The following is an 11,803-nucleotide window of genomic DNA, read 5'->3' on the forward strand; positions in this document are numbered from 1 at the left end:
ACAACACCCAGGCCCAGATTTCAGGACCCACTACAGACAAAACACACACACACACACACACACACACACACACACACACACACACACACACACACACGCACACACAGTATTATTTTAATGCATAATAAACTATAAATTAAAATCAATCCATATCTTGTGAATTCTGGGTTTAATTTTATGCTAGACTAATTGACAAACTAGTCTTCCAACCATGACATTGACCACATTCCTCTGGTGTTCCTATGGACAGGCAATAGTTTCTTATGCTCTCCAGCCATTTGTAAATGTCATGACCGGGATTCAAACTCAGGGCCTAGGTGCGCAGATTGGCCTATGGCTTCACTGACAGCCTGCTGACAGCAATGCCTACAGGTTGCAGTTGTGTCATTTGGACCCAGGATTATCACCATGCAAGGAAAGTAAACTGAGAAACCTCTAACTGTTCGCAATTCATGGCTATTTTTCCTTGCCATTTTCACTTTTTTTTTTCCTATCAGCCCCTGAAGACTAGAATCCCAGGATAGGCTGTGGGTCCAGAGGCTGCACCAACCCAGGCTAGGGTGATGGAAGCTGAGACAGAGTTTCCACAACTTCCAGCTCCGTGCTTGGCTAAACAAATAAATAAATAAAACAATAAAATAATGAAATATATAGAAAATAAATTAAAATAAAAAATTTAGTATATTAAAAATACTAATGGAGCTCCCTGGCTTGGAATGAGTGCTCATTTTTTTTCTGCCAGGACTGGTATTTGAACTTGGAGTCTGGGAAACTCTAATGCACTATGGGGAATGGGGAAACTCACCCTCTTTGAATAAAAGCAATTCTGGCCTGTTCCTTAGGCCTGAATTCAATCCCCAGCCAATAGTTCTTCAATAACCAAATATGGTTCCCTAGAAGAGTTTCTGGTATAATTTAATAATTATTATCATTTATTTCTTCCTTCTGGATTTATTCCTTCACTTCTATCACAACTATTAATTAGCTGGTGCCTTTTTGGTGCCACAACTGACCAAAAAGTTTTCCAAATCTCACTTATACTACCCTTCTCATTGTGATTAGCAGTGACCACTCAAAAGCCTGGCATCTTTGAATTTCCAGGATTAATCTTCACCTGATATCTAAGCACATTCCTGATTTTAATTGCCATGACCTATTAACAAAACGCTTTTTTTCCCTCAAAACAATCTTCTAATATAGGTAAAGTACATGAATTAAGAACTATTGTTAGGTAATCGTTGGAAGAAGCAATTATATATTCTCAGTGTACGTTCTTTATTTGACATTTACTAGCTAAATGAATTTTTTGGCCGGTCCTGGGGCTTGAACTCAGGGCCAGGGAACTCTTCCTGAGATTTTTTTTTTTTGCTTAAGGCTAGCACTCTACCACTTGAAGCACAGCACAATTTCTTTTGCTGTTTATGTGGTACTGAGTAATTGAACCCAGGGTTTCACGCATGCTAAGCAATCACTCTACCATGAAGCCAAATTCCCAGAACCCTAAATGACTTTCTTAAGATGGCATTACTTTTTCATTCCATTACTATGTATTATAATTTAGGCTAGGTGGTAGAAATGGAAATGGAAAAAAATACTAAGTCCTGTAAGGCTGACATTCCTATCACATCACTAAGGAAGTACAATGCTAAGTCCTGCAGGACTCATAGGGCTGTTGCATGTGACATTATTATGTAAAAAACCATGAACAGTCATCTCTGACATCCATAACATTCTGCTTCCACTTTCAAGTTCAAGAGCCAAAAACTAAGCCTTTTTATTGATTAGGTTGTTTCCTAGGAAGGAAGAAATAGGATGTGGAAGGTGATGTTAGAAAAATATTCATATTGGCTCCCAGTCCACATTTTTTGCATTTTTAAAAAGTGCTACTGATGAACTCCCACATCTGCGTGACTATGCTGTCTGTACAAGATGTGGATAAATGAAGACATTTATTCTGGTGGATAGTCACATATATTAACAAAATCCAGTTCTGGAAAAAAGTTACTAGTATAAAATATTGTATATAAAATCGTTTCATGTCCTCGTGGAACAAGATGTAGTATTGAAACAATTTCTCCAGATTTCTTTGAGATTTTATGCTGTCTCAGTATTAAAATGTTCTCTAATTCCAGTAATATACAAGCATTAAAAACATGATTTGAAGATCTCAGTGGCTTTAGAAACAAAAGTGCATAATATTATCCTCCTAATATTATAAAGATAGTTTATGTTATTTTGATTTACAGTTTCTAAGGTAATAAAAAATAAGGTAAAACGGAAACAGTAACTCAATTTTCTCTCCTTCCTAACTTTCCAACAGAAATTAGAGAATCCAGTAAAGATACAGCAATCCCAGGACGGTATAGGATGTTATAGGATCACTAGATGGAGAAAAAGAAGTTAAGAAAAATGGGTCCCATGGAACAGTCGGAAAAAAAATCTACATCCAAAGATTGTGATATTGCTAGAAAATAGTTTCTACTATGCTAAGTCTTTGATAATTTAACATAGAGAAATGACAAAGTTCAAGTTAATTTGTGCTCTCGTTTTTACTGTACATGAAAAGAATCTAAGGCTTGAAGGAAACTCTGTCCCTGAATTTTTCAAGTGTGTTCTTCACTCATATAAAACTTGTCTGTAAACTTGTAGTTGAGAGTATTACAAAAGGAAAAAAATTATGCCATTTGAAGGCCAGCATAGATGAAAAGGAAATAACGTTGTTTTATTTTTTCTTTTATTTCTTATTTTTATTGTGAGAATACCGTATAGAGGAGTTACAATTACATGGGCAAGATAACGAGTACATTTCTTTTTTTTTTTTTTTTTTTAAATTTTATTTTATTTTATTTGAGAACATACTGTACAGAGGGGTTACAATTACATGGGTAGGATAATGCATACATTTCTTACCAAGCATTGCAGCCTCCTCCTTTGTTTACCCTTCACCTCCCTTCCCAGCCTCTCCCCTCCCTCCCAACCAATCATACCCCCCCCCCACCGACATTGTAAAGCTGGTTTTGACATGACATTTTGTACTTCTCATTGTTGCAACAGGTCCACCTGAATCCTTAAACGACTTGTTTGTCCCCATCTCCTCCACATGTTATACTGACATCAAATATAGTGAAAGCGGGGGTTACACTGTGGGGGAGGGACATACAAAGCAACAAAGAAATAATCTTATAAATGCGTTAGAAACACATGCATGAAAGAAACAAAAACATTAAAATACATATTTGAGGTTTTGTTTTCCTAACATCACATTATCTGACTTTTTCCGCTTGACTCATACCTATACTAGATATTGCAAATAAGGGAAACCATGGGACCTATGTTTCTTTGGGCCTGGCTTACTTCACTTAATATAATTTTTTCCAAACCTTTCCATTTCCTAACAAATGGGGAAATGTCATTCTTTCTGATGGAGGCATAGAATTCCATTGTGTATATATACCACATCTTCTTTATCCATTCATCTACTGAGGGGCATCTGGGTTGGTTCCATACGAGTACATTTCTTATCAAGCATTGTTGCCTCCTCTTTGTTTCCCCTTCCCATCCCTTCCCATACTCCCTCCGTTCCCCACACCTGATCCTCCTCCCCACACCAAAGTTGTAAAGTTCATATTTCCGCATAACGATTTGTACATCTCATTGTTGCAATGGGTCCACCTGTATCTCTAGTTAAACGATTTATTTTTGCCCTTCTCCTCCACAAATTTTATCAATATCAAATACAGTGAAAGCAGTGGTTATACTGTGGGGGAGGGACATACAAAGCAACAAAGAAATCATCTTAGAAATATGTTAGAAACAATTGCATGAAAGGAAACAAAATTTGAATACTTATCTTGGGGTTCATTCCCCTAACATCAAGAAAATGTGGTATATATACACAATGGAATTCTATGCCTCCATCAGAAAGAATGGCATTTGTTAGGAAATGGAAAGTATTGGAAAAAATTATGTTAAGTGAAGTAAGCCAGGCCCAAAGAAACATAGGTCCCATGGTTTCCCTTATGTGAAACAACTAGTATATGTCTGAGTCAAGCAGAAAAGGTCACATAAGGTGATGTTAGGGGAATAACATTGTTTTAAAAGTGTTCTTCAGAAAAGAAACAAAGACATGGAGCTTAAAAAGTGCCTTATTCATAGATATTTCACTCCTGACATGATTCTTTTGTTGCAGGAGTCAGTTATCCATTTCTTTAATCTGCTCCTGAGTTCTCCATAGCTACACGGATTCCAAAAAGCAAGATCCAGTGAGTATGATCAGCAACAGGAGCCTTTTTTCAAACCAGTGCTTTAAGGATGGTCCCAAAGAAATATGTGGGTTTTTTTATTGTTTGCTTGTTTGTTTAGTTTGTGCTGGCTCTGGGGCTTGAACTCAGAGGCTGGACCCTGTCCCTGAACATTGTCTTTCCTGCCCACCTGCCCTCAAAGCTAGTACTCTACTGCTTGAGCCACAACTCCACTTCTGGCTTTTTTGGTGTTTAATTACAGATAAGAGTTTGACAGACTCTCCTGTTTGTGTTGGCTTTGTGATATTTTTAAATCCAAGTTACATAAACTGTATGGACTTCTCTTTTGGACCAAGAAATTTTTGGTGAAGTTTATTATAAAGCTAATATTTGACAATTTTTAAAAGAAGAGAATATGTCCAGCAAAGAAGCCATAACTTGACTCAGCAAAAGATGCACTGAACTATTTAGGAATGATTTTCTCCGCTTGTGAAGATTTCTATTGACTTCGTCATTCCTCTTAGGGAAAATTAAAGTCATATTTGTCCTTTTTCTGTGGGTATTGGGGCTTGAACTCTGATCCTGGACACTGTCCCTCAGCTCTTTTGCTCAAGTTGAGTGCTCTCCCAGTTTAGTTACAGCACCACTTCCGGGTTTCTGGTGTCTAATTGAAGATAAATGTCTCATGGACTTTCCTGACCAGGCGAGGTTTGAAATACAATCGTCTGGTCTCAACCTGCTGAGTAGCTAAGATTACAGGGGTGAACCACCATCACCCGGCTCATATTTGCATTTATGTGCACTTAATGACACTGTACACAAATAATGGAAATTTGAATCAAATGATGACATTGCAGCTTTTCAGAAAATTTGAAGTAGCAATATATATGTCTTCTTTTTCTATGTTGTTACATTATGACCCATGAGCTATGGGTCTCTTACATTAGCATCCTCTGCTGTCTCCATATGTGGACTTAGTATCAGAAATTGTTCATTGAGAAATAGAGAAAGACTGAGATTTTTAGAAAGCAAAGGAGATTAGGTATGAAAGCGCAGCATAGAAGGATATACAACTTACCACACAAAGATTAAGAACTGGCATAAGTGATTAGATTGCAACGGCAATGAGGAATAAGCCTAGTTAATAACTAGTTGTTCAATAATCAAAAATGGTTCTCTAGAACAGTTTGTGGTATAATTTAGTTATTATTATCATTTATTCCTTCCATCTGGAGTTATTCCTTCTCTTCTGTCAAAACAATTAATGAACCTCTGCCTTTTTGGTACCATGACTTACCAAAAAGATTTCCAAATCTCACTTATACTACCCTTCTCATTGTGATTAGCAGTGACCACTCAAAAGTCTGGCATCTTTGAATTTCCTGGATTAATCTTCACTTGATATCTAAGCTCATTCCTGGTATTAATTGCCATGACCTATTAAAAAAACGTTGTTTTTTTTTTTTTGTTCAACACAGTATTCTAATATAGGTAAAGTCCATACATGATTTAAGGACTATTGTTAGTTATCAGTTATTATTAGTTATCATTTGGAAGGAGCAATTTTATATTCTAATTATGATTTTTTTTATTTTGCATTTACTAGCTAAATGACTCTTTTGCCAGACCTGGGCTTGAAATCAGGGTTAGGGAACTGTTCCTGAGCTCTTTTTTTTATTTGATCAAAGCTAGCACTTTACCACTTGAGACAAAGCACCCCTTCCAGTGTACCTTTTTCTGGTTATGTGGTACTGAGGAATTGAACTCAGGTTCATGCATGCTAAACAATAACTGTTCCATGAAGCCACATTCCCAGAGTCCTAAATGACATTCTTTTTTTAATATTAATAAGTTTTTTTGTGAAAATACATTGCAGAGGGGTTACAATTACATGAGTAAGGTAATGAATATATTTCTTATCAAACATTGTTGCCTCCCCCTCTGTTTCTCCTTAACATCTCTGCCCACCAATCGCTCCCCGGCCCCCCACCCCCGCCAAATTTGTAAAGTTGGTTTTTCGACATAACATCTTGTTGCAATGGGACTTTCTTAAGATGGCATTACTTTTTCATTCCATTAATATGTATTATAACTTAGGGCAGGTGGTATAAAAGAAACTGGAAAAGAATACTAAGTCCAGTAAGCCTGACATACCTACAGATTGTGAAATAGCTAGAAAATAGTATCCACTATGCTGTGTTTAATATTTTAGGTTTGATTACAAAAACTTTCTTCTCTTAGGAAATGACCCTTTATTAATGCTCAAGATTTGTAGCTTATAACCCAGAAACAAACAATGCTTCTAAATGTAAACAAGCATGATACTAATAGTAACCAAGCCTGCTTCCATCGCTATAACAGATAAATAAGAATGATCTTGGGGAATAAACAGTCTTGAACTTTTTCATACCTTTCCTCTTCTCCAAAATGAGAAGCCCTAGTCAAGATATGATAAACATTAATAAAGGATTTTTATATTTTTTCTTGTTCACACCAAAGCAAATATACTTTCCTCTTTGCAAGCATGACTTTGAAAGAATCAAACCCTCAAAATTATTTTATAGATAAAACTTTACTGTTTTGGCTTAGATGATTTCCTGCCTTTGGTTGTTGCTTTCAATTATTTTGGCAAATACATAGAAAAACAAATTAAATCCATTATGCTTATGTTGGATTGCTCAAAGTCAAGCTGTCTTCAAACAAAGTTGTCTGTTCCCTTTTTCACTGATAATAAAAGTTTAATTATTGCTCTTTAAATCCAACAAAAACGTGATACTTTATCTTATATTCTCATTGAAATCGGTGAAAACAGGAGTGTGATTGTTTTTTAATTGTTTTCAAGAATTTTCTTTGGCTATATTCATTATTACCTTTGTTCCTGTCTTCTATTCAAGAATACAGGATTACCCAAAAATCTTCCTAAGATATAAGATGTTTGACAGAAAAAATAGATGTATAATTAAAGATTGTCATCTCTTAAGAGACTGAAAAGCTCAGAAGACATTTTGCTGTTACTGGCATGGTTAAGATGAATTGAATGTTTTGGTTCTTAAACTAAGTGAAATACATGTAAAATGCTACAGTTGTTCCAACCAATGGTTTTGGCTTATACTTTTCTGCTCCAATGAGATGAAACCTCTGACAAGGTTGGAGGGCATATCGATTTTAGGGTAGAAGGGTTAATGTTAGAAAGCCAAGGTAGATTCCTAAAACAGAATTTCCTATCACGTATCAGTTAATTATACTTAAGGTATATAAGTATATAAACATACAAATATGAATTGAGTGAGAAATGTGTGAGTTACAAAATTGATTCAATGACAACTAAATCCAGAACACACTTCTCCATATTTATATAAACTAGTATATCTATTGAGGATTTAAAAAAATTTAGAATATATATTTTAACATTTATGGCAAAATATGTGTTTATTTGTAACTGTTTATTTTTAATTTTTGTCAGTCATGGGGCTTGAAATCTGGGCCTGGACACTGTCCCTCAGCTCTTCATCTCAAGACTAGTGCTCTACCACTTGAGCCACTGCGTGTTTTCTAGTGGCTCATTGTTGATAAGAGTCTCATGGACTCTCTTGCCTAGGCTGGCTTTGAACCATGATTCTCAGCTCTCAGACTCCTTAGTAGCTAAGGTTACAAGTATGAGACACTGGCACTTAGCTACATAATTATTTTTACATATTTATGAAGTATTGAGTGCTAATCCGCATTCATTTATATGCTGTGTAATGATCAAGCTACATCATATCCATTAATTTCTGCATGTAACATTTCCTTTTCGTGAGAATGCTCAAAAACTTATCTTTTGGCTGTGAGAAAATATCTATCCATAATGTAATCACTTTGCTTCTTGTGGTATACAATTAATATATTTAATTTTAGTCATAGAAGTCTGCTAGTTAAAGTTATATTAAACATGAATTGTAAAGTGAAAGAAATTCATGGTTCCATTACTTGTTTTAAGAAAATAATTATGGGGCTGGGAAGATGGCTCACGGGCTGGGAAGATGGCTCAGTGGTAGAGCGCTTGCCTTGAGCTGAAGAGCTGAGGGACAGCGCCCTGGCCCAGAGTTCAGGCCCCACGACCGGACCCAAAAAAAATTAAAAAAAAAAGAAAATAATTATGCCTTTTGTTTTCAATTGTATTTCTGTGGGAATGTGTAATATTCATTGATTTAACTGTTAAAACTGATAACAGTTACATTATATCAAGTTGAATCAAACTTGTATTTGAAAATTGCACTTAACACAAATATACTTCCACTTTCCTCTACCACATAATTAAAATAACAGTAAAGCAAAGATTGGTGTTAGCCATTCACGTGTACAATCCTAGAACTCAAGAGGCTGAGACCTGAATATTTTAGTTCAACGTCTGTCCAAACAGACAAAAATATGAAAACTTATCTCCAATTATGCAGCAAGAAGCAGCAAGTGAGGATGTGGCTCAAGGATAGACTGTCATCAGGCATGAGCAAAAAATACAAGGGAGACCATTAAACACAGAGTTCAAGCCCTAAAAATGAGATATACACACAAGACAACAGCAAAAATGTATTATGAACATCAGTAATGAAGACCAAATATTAGAAAAGATCATAAGAAATGTGTAAATATCTGGAAGACAGAAATCATTTGACAGAATTTTGATTCAAGAGAGAGAAAAGTCGCAATCTCTTTTGCACAATCTCATTGTAGTCATTTGTGTTGAAACCTGACTCTTGGGTAACATGTGAAAGAATAGTCACAGTGCCTGTGACTATGCACTACCCCACTCAGCATCCAGTTTCTCTGTTTCTTGATAGCATTTACTATGGTCATTATTGAATTACATGAAGTAATTCTCATACATGCTTTATGATGTCATTTTAGTTTTAATGTGCATTTATTTGATGACTGATGATGCTTTTCTTGTGCTTATTTTTCACAAGATGTATTTTGCTGGTTTCTAATTGATGTTCTTTTAACCATTAGGTTTTGAGAGTTCTATGTAGAATCTAGATTTAAGGCATTCTTCAGGATTTGCAAATATTTTTTCCTTGACTATGTGTACTCTTCATCATATTATCATCATCATCATCATCGTCATATTAGTATTACTATTATTACTTTTGTACATGTACATATGTTTCTGGGGCTTGAACTCAGGGTGCCTGGTATTTGTTGCAATTTGTTAACAATTCACCATTTGAGTCGTGCCTCACTTCTGGCTTTTTGCTGATTAAAAAAAATAAGATTCTCAGGGACTTTATTTTGTGGGCTGCCTTCAAACAGCAATACTAAAATCACATCCTCCCAAGTAGCTAGATGAGATACATGAGCCATCTGCTAACAACTTCTATTCACTACATGTATATGAGCTTTCACAGACTAAATTGTTCTATACTTTTATTGAGTGCAACTATATCGTTTTCATTTTGTATAATTTTAATGCCAAATTTAAGAATACTTCATCTCCAAAATTATCAAGACATCTTCCTTTGCTTTTCATTTTCATCATTCTTTTTGTTTTATATACGTTTTAATCCTGCTAGAAGTTAATATTGAATAAATTGTTACGTGTAAGTCAATGTTCACTTTTTAATTTGCCCAAATTCTGTCTAATCTGTCACCACTTATTAAAGAGAATGTCATTCCACAAATATTTCGTTTAACCCTTATTAAATATTCCTTGATAATATTTATGTGGATCTAATCTGGTGCCCTACAGACCCATTGAACTGTATAATCTTTCCTCTACAAATATAACAATTTTAAACTTACACCTTTAAAATTTGACATAGAAATATATCTTTCTTTGTCAGTGAGTCAAAGATTGCTAGTCAGGTGTTTTTAGAAATTGTCATAAACAGAAATAAAACTGTGAAGCTGGCCACTCTTGGCTCTTGCTTTTAATTCTAGCTGCATAGGAGGCGGAGATCTGAGCATTGCCATTCAAAGCCAGCTGGAACATGATTGTCTGTAAGACTCATATCCAATTAACCACCAGAAAACTAGAAGTGGCACAATTGCTCAATGAGTAGAGCATTCACTTTGAAATGAATAGCAGAGGGACAGCCCCCAAGGCCAGATTTCAAGCCCCATGAATGATGATAAAAAAGGGGAGGAGACAATTTATATGTATCCTCCAATCCACAAAAATTGTATGTCTCCATTTATTTAGATTTTTGCTTTTATATTCAGTATAGTATAATTTTCAATGACAGTGGGTGAACACACTTTAACACATTTTGACGATGTGTGAAGATAGCACAAAGAAATTCACAGAAAACTGTTGAAAAATAAAAGGCAATAGGAATGGAGAAAGAGAAACGGTTAATCATGCCCTTCATCAATATGTGCGAGTGTAAAATATTTCAATAAGATTTCTTCGTACAATTAATATACACCAATTAATAAATATCTTCCAAAGGCTTTGGTATTCAAGTATGATATAAAGGATAAATACACATTCTGTGGTGAAATGAAAGATAGATGAGAAAATACATACTTATATTGATTGTGCAAATAAACTACGAAATTTGGTCAACATTCTGAGGGCTCATGGCTCATTGGACTAGAAGGCTGCTGGTATCTAAGATAATACTAAAATGTTAGACTTGTGTCTATCTTTACGATTTCTTAATACTATTGCTTTTTTAGTCAGTATTCCTTTTTATTGTTGTTGTTGGTTGTGGTGGTCTTGGGCCTTGAACTCTGGGCCTGGGTGCTCTCCCTCAGCTCTCCAGCTCAAGGCTAGAGCTCTACCACTTGAGCCATAGAGCCATTTCTGGTTTTCTGGTGATTTATTGGAGATAAGAGTCTCATAGACTTTTCCTGCACAGGCTGGCTTTGAAACTCGATCATCAGATCCCAGCCTCCAGCGTAGGATTAGAGGTGTGAGCCACTGGCGCCCTGCTCCTGTGTACAACAACTTAACCATAAAATAAAATAAAGTAAAATCAAAAAAGTACATGTTTGGCAAATAATTTAAAATGATAACTTACAGACAAATGAAAATAATATTATACGTATATGCCTATATACATATATGTACACATCTGTATATATGTATATATGTATATATAGGTATTTGTATTTATACAAATATAAGTATGAATCTATACATATGAACACATAGTGTGCATACATATGCATTTATTTAAATAGACTTGAATCAGAAATATATTAAGAGCCTATTAATGTCAAGGAAATACTATAACCAGCCTGAATAAGTTATAAAAAATCCAAAAACGTATCTCTATAGTAATGTAAAAACAACAAAGGAACATATGGAAAGATCATAACATAGCTAGGCATTGAATACATATAGAAATTAGTGATAATAGAAAAAATAAGATAGCCCTGCACAACCATTATTTAGAAATTGGAATCCTTATACACTTAAAATGATATAGTCAGTTAAAGATACTGGCAATCTTTAAAATATTACACACAGTGTTGCCTCTATGATCCAGCATTTTGAATCATAATTTTATATAATAATAGATTTTAACATATGTTCAATGAGACACATATACAAGAATATACATAGCAAAACCTTTTAC

This window comes from Dipodomys spectabilis, unplaced genomic scaffold (genome assembly GCF_019054845.1).
Source record: "Dipodomys spectabilis isolate Male_0828 unplaced genomic scaffold, ASM1905484v1 ptg000154l, whole genome shotgun sequence".
In the NCBI taxonomy this organism is placed as follows: Eukaryota; Metazoa; Chordata; class Mammalia; order Rodentia; family Heteromyidae; genus Dipodomys; species Dipodomys spectabilis.